Source organism: Squalius cephalus, assembly GCF_949319135.1.
Source record: "Squalius cephalus genome assembly, chromosome: 25".
In the NCBI taxonomy this organism is placed as follows: domain Eukaryota; kingdom Metazoa; phylum Chordata; class Actinopteri; order Cypriniformes; family Leuciscidae; genus Squalius; species Squalius cephalus.
In genome coordinates, this window is record NC_137146.1 from 2,768,472 (window position 1) to 2,782,309 (window position 13,838).

General features: G+C 36.2%; 1 long non-coding RNA gene across 1 annotated transcript; it reads right to left on the reverse strand.

Moving 5' to 3' along the window:
- Positions 1–1,638: 1,638 nt before the first annotated feature.
- On the reverse strand, positions 1,639–3,481 carry LOC307153841. Its single transcript, XR_013820213.1, has 2 exons — positions 3,404–3,481; positions 1,639–2,078 (listed from the first exon to the last, which is right to left on the reverse strand). It is a non-coding gene; the product is annotated as an uncharacterized lncRNA (long non-coding RNA).
- Between the last annotated feature and the right edge of the window lie 10,357 nt (positions 3,482–13,838).

Here is a 13,838-nt window from a genome sequence, read left to right on the forward strand (position 1 = left end):
ATGCGAACCCGACATTAAAATAAATGATGCTGAATTCTATGAGGTCCTTCAACATCATGGGCTCATCTGAGTTACAGAAGGCCCCGAACCCCTTGCTACAGTCCATTATATAGACAGACCTCTTTCACATGGAAATTTGTCACACTAAGAAAAGCAATATGATCTTATAATAAGCAATAATATCATTATATTAATATATTATAATAATATAAATGTTTGAGCTTGGTCAGTATATGACAGCTTTGATCATGGTTTTTCATAAGTCATTTTTCTCCTGTTATTTTCAGTCATTTGTGAGGAAATTCAGTCACGTTTGATCTTCACTTAGTGGATATTTTTCAATCTTTCACCATATTTTAGTTTTTCTGCATTTATGATTTATCCTCATTCTTCTTTCTAAACTGAATCACTGCATCATAAAGATGTTCTGCTCGATCAGTTTAATAAGTCTATCGATTTTTTTAAGTTCATCCTTCATATATTAACAGCATCACAAAACACAACTCTCAATTTCAGAGCAGATGAAAATTTATATCATTTAAATTAATATCTTTACATAGAATTTTAAAATTAAAGACCAGATTAGCACACAAGTGCAGTCCACTATCAAATAATAATAATTTCCCATTTATTTTATATTTATTGTGTAATTTAACAGTGCTATATATAACAGCTTTATCAAACATTGGATCAATATCAACATTTCAAAACTGATGTTATTTGCAATTTAACACATCCATGTATAGTGGAAATTTATAGCTAATTTTTTATATTAAAGATTAAAGTTTGTTTATGAGTGAATAAAGTGTGGGTTGTGATGAGCCAACATGTAACTCATAAATATGAAATCTTATTAACAAACTGACTAATGAATCCATAAGCACAGGAGAAACTGCTCCAGTTCAGAGCGCTGAACCAGTAAAAGAGTGAAACTGTGAGTTTGAGGTGTAAATCTCATTTGCATTGTCAGGTTTAGTGATTGTGATGGTCTCAGAATAGAGCAGCTCGTCTCCAGTGACCATGTTCAAACCCCAAGAGCTTCATTTCACATTTACTGCTGAATGCAGCTGTTCTCAACTATTACAATTAGGGGTGTAACGAGACCCTTATGTCACCATCCTGAACTCACAATACCATATTATTGCCATACTCCATCAAAATGGTCAATTTGGTTTAACATTGTGTGTGTAAATGAATAGGCTTGGACTTGGTGCTGATAACCCAATGCAGGACAATAGAGACACCAGAATAACAATATTCATGATTCTGAAGCTGAAAATACTGAATTATTTCAGACGAATATGCTTGATGTCTCTGACTAGATATATCTAAAATAATGTCGGCCACTTTTTACTGGTAACATCAGACATTTGGCATTATCAGGACCCACAAATATTCCCCCATTGCATTATTATACATTATATTCAACATTATATACAGTAGTTTAATGTAGTAGTGACACGAAAACCCTGTAAACTTCCTAAACTTTCATTTTGGGTGAATAATACGATACATATTGTCTCTATCCACTGTAATTATTGTTCCACCCCTAATTCCAATCAATCAAAAGCCGCTGAAACTTTAGTGCAGGACTTTGAAGGAACGACACACTGATCAATGATGAGTCCAACACAAATGTGCGCTTGCGTTCAGATGAAGCTTTATTGAATGAACAGCAATGGCAGCACATTGACAGACTGCTTCAGTATTGAGCTGTAAATCACGTGACGCTCAGATACGCTGGTCTTCACTGGAGAAACATCAGCACTCGGAGCTCTTGAGGAACGAGGCCTCGTGAGCAGCTCCGGCATGTGTTCCTCTGCAGACGAAGCGCTCTGCGGCTTCCCAGCGTGCTTTGCTGAGGCTCAGGACGCTGCTGCGACTGTAGAGACCGTCCCGCTCGCTCTCTGCGCTGGTCTGAACCCCCTCGGTGACCTCTGACCCGTCCAGCGTCCAGCTCACCGTCGCCCCCTGTGGAGAGTAAGAGCTGAGCAGGCAGAGCAGAGCGGAGGAGTCTCCAGAGATCAGCAGAGAAGAGGGAGACAGCAGAGACACGGAGGGAGACACGGAGGGACCCGCTGGACACACACACACACACACACACACACACACACACATTCATGAATATCGTTTGATTTTAAATATACAAGTTACATTTTAAATGATCCACAGAATGAGTTTGAAAAACATTGTCCAAGTAAATTGATGGTTATATTGTGATGTCGTTGCTATTCAGAAACTCACAATCATAAACATCAGCAAATTTGAGTTTAAATTGTTTAAATGATTAATTTTCAAAATGCTCTTCAACTGAGTTTCTTTTTGTCTGATGAAAATTCTAAAAATATATATTTATGTTGTCCACATTATACAACTTTTGTTTCATGTGTTTAAAAAAGCCCTTAATAGTTTCATTTACCAAGAATTATAGACAAAATTATACATGAAGAAATTATTGAATAGATTTTAAAGTACAGCAGTCAATACATGACATGTAAAACTAAACGTTATGAAAACTAAATGTTAGCAATAATAAGATTTTAAATATTCATGTAAAATGAAATGACATTTAAAATAGCTATACAAATTATAAAATTTTATAAAAATTTTATAAATTTAAAAATACTCATTTGTTGTTTTTTTTCAGAAGTAACAGAACATTTTAATCTCAATCTAATTTTTAACAACATTGTACACATGAAAATTGATTAATATATTGTGATTTCTTCATAAGATTTTGAAATCAATTTTAAATAATTTCAATATTATTTTGTAAAAATATTCATAAATTTTGATACTCACAAAAAATCAATCGTAATTTTCAGCAAAGTTTCAATATATATTTTAAATTCTGCTGTTTAGACACTTACAATCATAATCATCAGCAAACTTAACAGTTTAAATTGTTGATTTTTAAAATGCTTATTAACTAAATATCTCTTTGTCTGATGATGACGTTTACACAAACATTTTATTACCAAACTTTGGATGCATTTAAAAACCATTAATTCTAGACAAAATTATTTATATCAAGAAATAATTGAATATATCATAAAATACTGCAATCCATAGGCTACATTAACATATAATCAAATGTTACCAATAATAATTAAATTATTAATGCAAAATTAAACATTTAAAAACAATATGAAATATAAAACTTAAGTAAATAATAAAATAGTTAAATGATAAATTGCTTTTCAAAAACATATTTTTATAATAAATGAATTATCTTGTTGACAAATAAGATCATCTTTTAGATGTTTTTTAAGGTTCATTCATGGCATTTTAAGATCATCACAAAGAATTATCTTGCTGAAATAATCTAAAAAATAAAATAAAATGAATGAATTAAAATTTTCTTATTATAGAACATTTTTATTAGAGAATAGAAAAGACTTACTGATCGTCAGTTTAGTTCCTCCACCGAAAGTCCACCACAGTGTTTCATTCTAGTGAAAGAGTCGTACAAAAACCTCCGTCACACTCAAACGAACACACACACACACACACACACACACACACACACACACACACACACACTGATATGAGACTCAACATCAGGATTATTGCCTCATCGTCTCTAAATGTCTCTTAATGCATGAAAACTATTAAATCTAAATAAATAATATAATCAGAAAGACACACATCTTTACACATCTTAACTGGGAGTCTCTAAATGATCATGTGTTTCTCAAAGCATTTTAATAAGTGTTGATGACCTGTGACCTCTGGAATGACCTTTGCCCTCTCATGGAGTTCACAGTGAAATACTTGTTTCTTTTAGTGATGAAACTGTCATTTGATTGATCAGAAAGTCTGAACTCTGAACCAGAGACTCGTGCAGAATAAAGAAGAAATGATTTGTAAACTCCTACAGAAGTGAAAACACACTCCACTGGATCATGAGAATAAAACACATTAAAGGCCACAAAACTGGATCAGTTTCTTCTGCATGTGTTCATTTTCATGTGTGTTTTCCTCCAGCTGGTTTTTGCTCAGAGAGTCACTTTGCATCGGCACGTGTTTCAGCTCTCCGAGTGTTTATAGCCTTCAGACTCACACACTTTATAACACACTGCTGTTTACCACGGTACAAACCCAACACACACCATGAATCTCTTCAGCAGCTTCATCTGGATTCTGACCGCTTTTATTCCAGGTAACAGAAGTCAAAGCTTGTCATTTCTGAGTCTTTAATGTTCATGTCATTTGATGAAACTCATATAATGTTGTTGTCAACAGCGTCCAGAGGAATCACTGTGACTCAGCCTGAAGTTGTGAATGTTTCTGAAGGACAAATCGCCACTATAGACTGTAAAACTGATACTGGGATATATGACTGGGGTTTAGCTTGGTATCAGCAGAAACACGGAGAAGCTCCTAAACTCATCATTACTGCTGTAGATGAGCTCTATGATAACAGTTTCAGTCGATTCAGTGGGAAAGGAAGATCTGGAGGAACTGATTTCACTCTGACCATCAGTGGAGTCCAGACTGAAGATGCTGGACATTATTACTGTATGAGTCGCCATTGCAGTTCATATACTTTTGGTTGTTTTGGTGATGAAACATTCACACAGTGATAAAGAGTCGTACAAAAACCTCCGTCAGTCAGAGTCACAGTGACTGAACTGAAACTGCAGCTGCTCAAACACACACACACACACACGTAGAAACGACTCAATATGATCTTATTGAACATCACTTTCTGGAGCTTCATCAGTTTTTGATATTTTTGATTGTGATTTTTCAGAAGTCATATTTGTCCCCTGTTTCCTATTTCATCCTTCATCTAGAAATTCAGTCACTTTTGATTTTCACTTCAGTGGATATTTTTGAATCCTCCACCATTTTATTTATTTATTTATTTATTTATTTATTTATTTTTTCTGCATTTATGATTTTATATATTCTTTTTAAACTGAATCACCAGCATCTTAAATCTGTGCTTGATCAGTTTAATCAGTTATTTAGTCCCCATAGATCTGAACACACTTAATTAACGTAAGATTATATCTAACCAGAGGCCACGACCATTACCATAGAACTAAGCTGACTAACTTAACTACTTCTAATGGGAACTTTGTATAATTATGCCGTGGTTTCACACGTACACTTAGTTAGAATAATGCTCACCCTGTTTAGATTAGTCTGTACATTGACTATGTGTTAGTCGGATCTCTGAATCTTCAGTCGGCGTGCTCCTCTGCTCCTCCTCGGCTGAACGCCAGTCCGTTACTAACCTGAGTGTAGAGTTGTGGTGTTATGGACTTAATGTAATCTACCAGAGTTAATAATTTCAGAGTAAATCAGAATAAATCCAAATGTAACAATTAATTATTAGTCAGTTAAATGTGTCATGCCAATTACATAATCAATTAAAAGATAATCAATACAAAACATCAAATGCTCAGCGATAAAGAGTAAAAGATGCATAAACCTGACATTAGAAAAATACATGATGGCGAGTGTCTTGAGGACGTTCAGCATCACGGGCCGATCTACAGAATCACCCGAGCCTCTTGAGGCGTTTTCCTCCTCAGACCAAGACAAAACATCCTCAATGTGGAGAATCAACTTACAACAGGAGTTTGACTAGAGTTATAGACACAGTTCACACCTCGTCGAGGAACAGGAGGAAGTTTGGATGAAGGACATATTAAACAAAGTGTGTGATGATCCTCATGTCTGTTCATAAACTGCAGGAACACACATGGATTTGGTGTAAAATTTGGGGATTAACAGCGACGTTTCACTCCAACTACAGTAAAAATATTCTCACAGCTGATATTCAGGTTCATATACTAAAGTTGGTCTTGTAGATGTAATCAGAACTGAATTGAATTCTATATTTTTAACAGTTTGGCTATTGTAGAATATCAAATATGAAAAACATTATTTTTACTCTGTTCTCACTTCAGTGATTGTGTTTTGTGTGTGTTAATGAGTGACTGTCTTCAGGGAAATGATGTGGAGTGTGTTTGCATATTGATCAGATCTTCAGTGTGTGAGAGTGTTTATAGTGCTGTGAGTTTAACACTTCATCACTGACACACACAACAATCTTCATCAACATGACCTTCATCATCATCTTCATCTGGACTCTCACAGCGTTTGCTCAAGGTTTGTGGAGCACAAGTTTGATATTAATTCATTTCTTCAAGTATATTGTCAAAGTTTTGAGTGTATTTTCTTCTTGTTGTGTTTCAGAGTGTAGAGGACAGATCACCGTCACTCAGAGTCCCTCAATAACAGCAGAACAACCAGGAGGAACTGTGAATATCAAATGTAAAACCAGCAGAGATGTGCACAGTGGAAATCGTTTACACTGGTAGTCACAGAAACCTGGAGAAGCTCCTAAACTCCTGATTCGTTATGCAAACACCCTCCAGTCAGGAACTCCATCTAGATTCAGTGGCAGTGGATCTAACAGTGATTTCACTCTGACCATCAGTGGAGTCCAGACTGAAGATGCTGGACATTATTACTGTCAGAGTGCACACTTGATCAACAGTAACTGGGTGTTCACACAGTGATAAAGAGTCGTACAAAAACCTCCGTCAGTCAGAGTCACAGTGACTGAACTGAAACTGCAGCTGCTCAAAGGAGGATCTGAAATAACATCGTCACACTTGCATCTGAAATAAAACCATCTAAATTAAACTCTTTAATAGATTATAGAGGTCAGAAATAAAAGCATACAGTGAGAGAAACAACTAGACAAAGTCCACCAGTGTCCCTGCCCTTACAGAACAAAACTATATGGGAATATACTGCACAATATAATGTGATATATTACATAATACATTTCCATATATGGGAAACTATAGTGCTTATATTTTTCAATATTCTGCAATATATGCATTGACTATGGTTATATATTAATAAATACAGTATAAAATATTATTGATTATTGTGTACATATATTGCACATACATGTTCCCATATAAATGTGAATGTATGTTCACACACACACACACACACACACACACACACATATATATAATATGTAATTATAATTATATATAGTTGATATGTAATATATTAACACAATATATTATTCTGTATATTTTCAAATATATAACATGTTAAACCATTTAATATATTGATCATTCATATAGGGACGTCCCGCGTGACGTCACACCATTTGGAGCAGCCATCTTGACGGAATAGAAAATGCTAAACCACCGGTGATACTACAGCTCGTCGCGAAATATTCCTATCATGCCCGAGCGATGCTGTGCAGTTGGATGTATATAATTAAATAAACTAATCGAATATTCAAAAATCGTGACTCATCCCTGCATGTAATCTCTCGTTTTTCCCCAAAAATCTTCACTCACGTCTCGATTTTCGAAGGGGATTATAAACGTTTCTTCCTTGGTTTGCTTGTTTTAATTAGGCCTATTCTTATTCTTTACAGTGGTAAAGTAGAAAAACGTTGTAGGACAGATAGCCTACATTTTTACTTGCACGTCAGATTCATTTTAACACAGTTTGTGCTTATTAGACATGTAAGTTTCGCTTTCTCTGGCAGCGCAATTTCAAACATAGCTTAAATGTCTTGCCCTTGAGGAAGATTAAATTCGCTCTTCATACCTTTTACAACAAGTAGAAAACATGAAGATATCAGAAAATAGATCGATGGTCTCTTTCCTCCTCGTGTCCCACATCCCTCTCAAAGCGCAGAGCGATGGCTTCATGTGGAATCACCATAGGGAATCACGCGTCTTTGTGTGGAATTTATTAAACGAACGTTGTTTTTTCTAAAAATAGATGTAGGCTAACTTTATTATATTATTTAAGTTTCCAATATTTACAGATATTTATTTCAATGCTTTACAGGCTTTAGTGTGTTGCTTCTTTGACGGAATTGCTCAAATAAACACTATTTTGCTCAAATAAACACTACATTTTTATTTCAATTTTCAAAACAACCCCCCAACCACCGCAGGTAGTTGGCCCATTACCACCGCAGTGGTAAAAAAAAACTGCCACCGTCACAGCCCTATAACCCGAAAGTAAATCAGATAATTTTATAATTAGCCTATAGATCCATTGCCGTAGCTGACGGATTTATTCCTTCAAAATGGCTGACAGGCGGCTAGGGGTCACGTGACTGGGAGATCCCTATATGGGAAAATATATTTTCTTTTCATAAAGGTGCCAGTCCAGAGACTCTTTTGTGCTCTTCTAGATCAGTGATATGACCGAGATCCGCCATATCGGATCTGTTAAATACAGTCAAGAGCAAGTTAACTGTCGACTGCATCTGAAGCCTTTTAATAAAGTTTCATGAGAACTAGTGAATATAATCACTGTGGGATGTCGATTAAAAAGCACAAAGTTTCATTAGTTGCTTTTATTTGAGACTCAACATGTGGATCAAGATGTAGTTATACTGTAAGAAACAACTACAATACTGACAAATTACAAGTATAAACACATAAAACACTGATCAATCTCTTTATAAACTACAGGCAGGTTCTGCTCCTTATCAATCAGTCAGTACAGTATCAACTTACACTGATAAACACACACAGTCCTGTATGAACAGACACCAGTGAAGGCCAGCGCTGCTCTTAGACCTCGACTCTCATCCTGATGATCCAGCAGTTCATCCGCTCGAAGAAGAGGATCACTGACAGATGATGAAGATAATCACTGACCTCTACTGGCTCATTCCCTTCAGAACAACCTTATTCACATGAAGATCTATATCTGCAGTAGACATTAGCTCATATTCTCACAGCATTTAGTTGATCATTAATAAAATAATTCTGTATATGGATATTGCTTATTGAGTTATATAAACACAAAGCAGCGCATTCTCACCACAATGCGTTGATATTTTTGATGAAAATGCATTGATTTGTTAGTGTGAGTGATGAACAGCGTCATGAAATTGCAAACTGGTGTTTCTTACCATATTATTTTAATGTATTATCTTAATTATAAACACTGGTTTCAGTGAATAAGTCAACACTTATTTCTGCACTGATCAATAAGGCGGATACATATCTAAGCCTCTCCCTCTTATTGAGCACTGGAATTATTACTTTGTTTATGGATTTATATATTTAAAAAAAAATAAGAATAGAGGACTATTCACAATCACAAAAGGACTCAAACACATGAAGTTATTATTTTATTTCAAACTATGTTGATTGAATTGTAATCAAAATATGACTAAATGATAAAGCACATGTACAGTTGTGTATGAAACACACAAAGCAGAGCAGATGACAGATCAGAAAAAAGATGAAGAACAGTCCAAAAGAAATATATATTCAATCCTGTTTCCACCTTAGATTGATAATAATAATAATATTTACCAGATATTTTTAAACTGATTGGATGATTTACTGCCGTCATCCAGTTTGCTGCCGAGAGTGAATCACAGAGAAACAAACTATTATTGAGTGTTTGATGATGGAAAATGAACTTCTTATCATTGTCATATTCCTCATTTCTGCTCTTCTGTCGTGACTGAGACTCATTTGAGAGGAAACGGCTTTGAATTTGTGTCCCACCCCTGAGACTGAAGCTCAATATCAGCGTCTGTCAGTCAGACTGTTCATCCAACATCTCTGTCCTTCAGTTTCACTCATTCCCAGTAAAGATGAGGACACACACACTGATCTTCTGCTCTCTGCTGCTGCTCCTCAACGGTGACACTCACTTTCACTGCATTTACTACTTTACATTTACTTGTTTTAGCAAAGATCTTTCATTTATTCTGCTGATTTTCTTCTTGTTGTGTTTCAGAGTGTAGAGGACAGATCACCGTCACTCAGAGTCCCTCAATAACAGCAGAACAACCAGGAGGAACTGTCAATATCAAATGTAAAACCAGCAGAGATGTGTTCAGTGGAAATTATATATCCTGGTACTTACAGAAACCTGGAGAAGCTCCTAAACTCCTGATTCGTTTTGTAAAAATCCTCCAGTCAGGAACTCCATCTAGATTCAGTGGCAGTGGATCTAACAGTGATTTCACTCTGACCATCAGTGGAGTCCAGACTGAAGATGCTGGACATTATTACTGTCAGAGTTTACATTGCAGAACAGGTTCTTATGGTTTATGTGTGGGTGATTATACATTCACACAGTGATAAAGAGTCGAACAAAAACCTCCGTCAGTCAGAGTCACAGTGACTGAACTGAAACTGCAGCTGCTCACACACACACACACATACACTCTGTCTCTCTCTCAAAGACACACACACACACTCTCTCTCTCTCTCTCACACACACACACACACACAACGGTGAAGAAACGACTCAATATGATCTTTTTGAACATCACTTTCTTGAGCTTCGTCAGTTTTTCACCTTTTTGATTGTAATTTTTCAGAATTCATATTTGTCTCCTGTTTCCTATTACATCCTTCAGTGGATATTTTTCAATCCTTCACCATTTTTTTTTTTTTTTTTTTTTTTTTTTTTTGATTTTCTGCATTTATGATTTCATATTTTCTTCTTTCTAAACTGAATCACCAGCATCTTAAATCTGTGTTTGATCAGTTTAATCAGTTATTTAGTCCTCATAGATCTGAACACACTTAATTAACGTAAGATTATATCTAACCAGAGGCCACGACCATTACCATAGAACTAAGCTGACTAACTTAACTACTTCTAATGGGAACTTTGTATAATTATGCCGTGGTTTCACACGTACACTTAGTTAGAATAATGCTCACCCTGTTTAGATTAGTCTATATATTGACTTTGTCGATGTGTTAGTCGTATCTCTGAATCTTCAGTCGGCGTGCTCCTCTGCTCCTCCTCGGCTGATGTCAGTCCGTTACTAACCTGAGTGTAGAGTTGTGGAGTTATGGACTTAATGTAATCTATCAGAGTTAATCATTTCAGAGTAAATCAGAATAAATCCAAATGTAACAATTAATTATTAGTCAGGTAAATGTGTCATGCTAATTACATAATCAATTAAAAGATAATCAATACAAAACATCAAATGCTCAGCGATAAAGAGTAAAAGATGCATAAACCTGACATTAGAAAAATACATGATGTCGAGTGTCTTGAGGACGTTCAGCATCACGGGCCGATCTTGGCTACAGAATCACCCGAGCCTCTTGAGGCGTTTTCCTCCTCAGACCAAGACAAATCATCCTCAATGTGGAGAATCAACTTACAACAGGAGTTTGCTTTGACTAGAGTTATAGACACAGTTCACACCTCGTCGAGGAACAGGAGGAAGTTTGGATGAAGGACACATTAAACAAAGTGTGTGATGATCCTCATGTCTGTTCATAAACTGCAGGAACACACATGGATTTGGAGTAAAATTTGTGGATTAACAGTGACGTTTCACTCCAACTACAGTAAAAATATTCTCACAGCAGATATTCAGATTAATATACTGAAGTTGGTCTTATAGATTTATTCAGAACTGAATTGAATTCTATAATTTTTAACATTTTGACTATTGTAGAAGATCAAATATGAAAAACCTTCATTTTACTCTGTTCTCACTTCAGTGATTGTGTTTTGTGTCTGTTAATGAGTGACTATCTTCAGGGAAATGATGTGGAGTGTGTTTGCATATTGATCAGATCTTCAGTGTGTGAGAGTGTTTATAGTGCTGTGAGTTTAACACTTCATCACTGACACACACAACAATCTTCATCAACATGACCTTCATCATCATCTTCATCTGGACTCTCACAGCGTTTGCTCAAGGTTTGTGGAGCACAAGTTTGATATTAATTCATTTCTTCAAGTATATTGTCAAAGTTTTGAGTGTATTTTCTTCTTGTTGTGTTTCAGAGTGTAGAGGACAGATCACCGTCACTCAGAGTCCCTCAATAACAGCAGAACAACCAGGAGGAACTGTGAATATCAAATGTAAAACCAGCAGTAATGTACTCAGATATAGATCTGGGAATGAAGGTTTATCCTGGTACTTACAGAAACCTGGAGAAGCTCTTAAACTCCTGATTTATCATGTAAAAACCCTCCAGTCAGGAACTCCATCTAGATTCAGTGGCAGTGGATCTAACAGAGATTTCACTCTGACCATCAGTGGAGTCCAGACTGAAGATGCTGGACATTATTACTGTCAGAGTGACCACCACATCATCAATATCAATGTGTTCACACAGTGATAAAGAGTCGTACAAAAACCTCCGTCAGTCAGAGAACTGAAACTGCAGCTGTGCAGAACACTCCACAGTGCAGAAACACGTTCACAGTCCAGCACAACAAGATCTTGTGTTTCTACATCCAGTACAGGCGAATTGTGGGTTTTTGTCCTATTCTTTTATGTAATCATATTAATTGCAGGGGCGCTGCACTGGCGACCTGTAGAAGCAGAAACATTGTTTGTTCGTGTTTGTTTAAGTTTGTATGACTTATCCAAAGTTACAAAAGTTTCTTCTCTAAAGTTCTCTTCTCTCTATCGCATGTTTGTGAACTATTTGATTGTTTGGTTATTCCTTGGATATTTTGTGAGAGGACAGCGCTGGAATGGAGAGGGACTTTCTAATGGAGTGTCGTGCTTTTGAGTATTGTGTGTTGTATACTTCTCGACACAACATCTCCCGTTACTCAAGCAGAATTGCTTCTCTTACAAGATCATTATTATTCAAGTCTTATTTACTCACACAACAACTTATGTCAAATATGCATATTCAAATGAACTCTTATGCATTCAAACAACAGTCTATTTCAAATCGGCATTTCAAAGGAGCATAATGAAATCTTCAAGCACACTTTCATCCTTTTAACATTACACAGAATAACATTCATCAAACATTTCAGGATTCAATGTAAATTTTTTTTTTTTTTAGATAGGGCGGCGATCCGCCTACACCTGTTACATCTAACTTATTTCTTTCTCTTCAGACACATTACTCCATAACATAGTCTTGAGTCCACACAGGTGGACATCTCTGTCTTAAAGCAACACTAAAGAACATTTTACGAACATAATCGTATCAGTGGTTCATCAAGTCATAACCCTACATAGCCCTATATCTGCTATAACCGCACTAAGATTGCCAGATCGGGTCGCGTTTCTGTAGTTCGAATGAGACATAAGAAAACTACAAATTTGACTTGCTTTACGGCAAGCGTTACAATAGTCATTATTACATTTTTCTTCGTTTCTGATGTCGCAATACATCATACTTTCATGAAATCATGCAACATACTCTACCTAGTCTGTGGACATCGTTCATTCCAAAGCCGGCGCTGGATAAACACCAAGTGTGTGTGTGACAGTACGCTGCGGGCGGAGAAATTATTTACGACAGCGGTAATGGACAATTCCGCTTCCAACCTGTAGGGGGACCGAAGAGGAAAAGTTCCTGAGTGTTGCTTTAAGCCCCTAATTCAGACTCAAATCAGTGTTCTCTGTTGTAAAGCCTCTTTCAGGTGTTTAATCCTGTGCAGAGATTTCCTCTCTTTAGGCATAGTGAAAGACGTGCAGAACTCAATCTTTTCCCATCACTTAAGATGAAAGAACTCTGTCCTGTTAGTTGTTGTACTGACAACGGATCAGTGAACCGGGTTTCTTCTTTTTTCAGGCTTCCTTGTTCTCACCTTATTTCCAACTGCAATTTTAAGAAATTTAGATCATCTCTAACGATCAGTGTATTGTCAGTATCATCCTATAACATTATTGTGACATTCTCTAAGCAGCCTGTTGACCCGTTCAGTGGCCCTGTTAGCCTGAGGGTAATAAACACTGTCTTTATGTTCTTTATTCCCTGTGTTTTCACAAAATCAGCAAAGGTTTGATTCTCGAGAAATTTCAGAAGTTACTGATGAAGCAAAACCAACTTCTGGCCATTTGCTGAAATAGT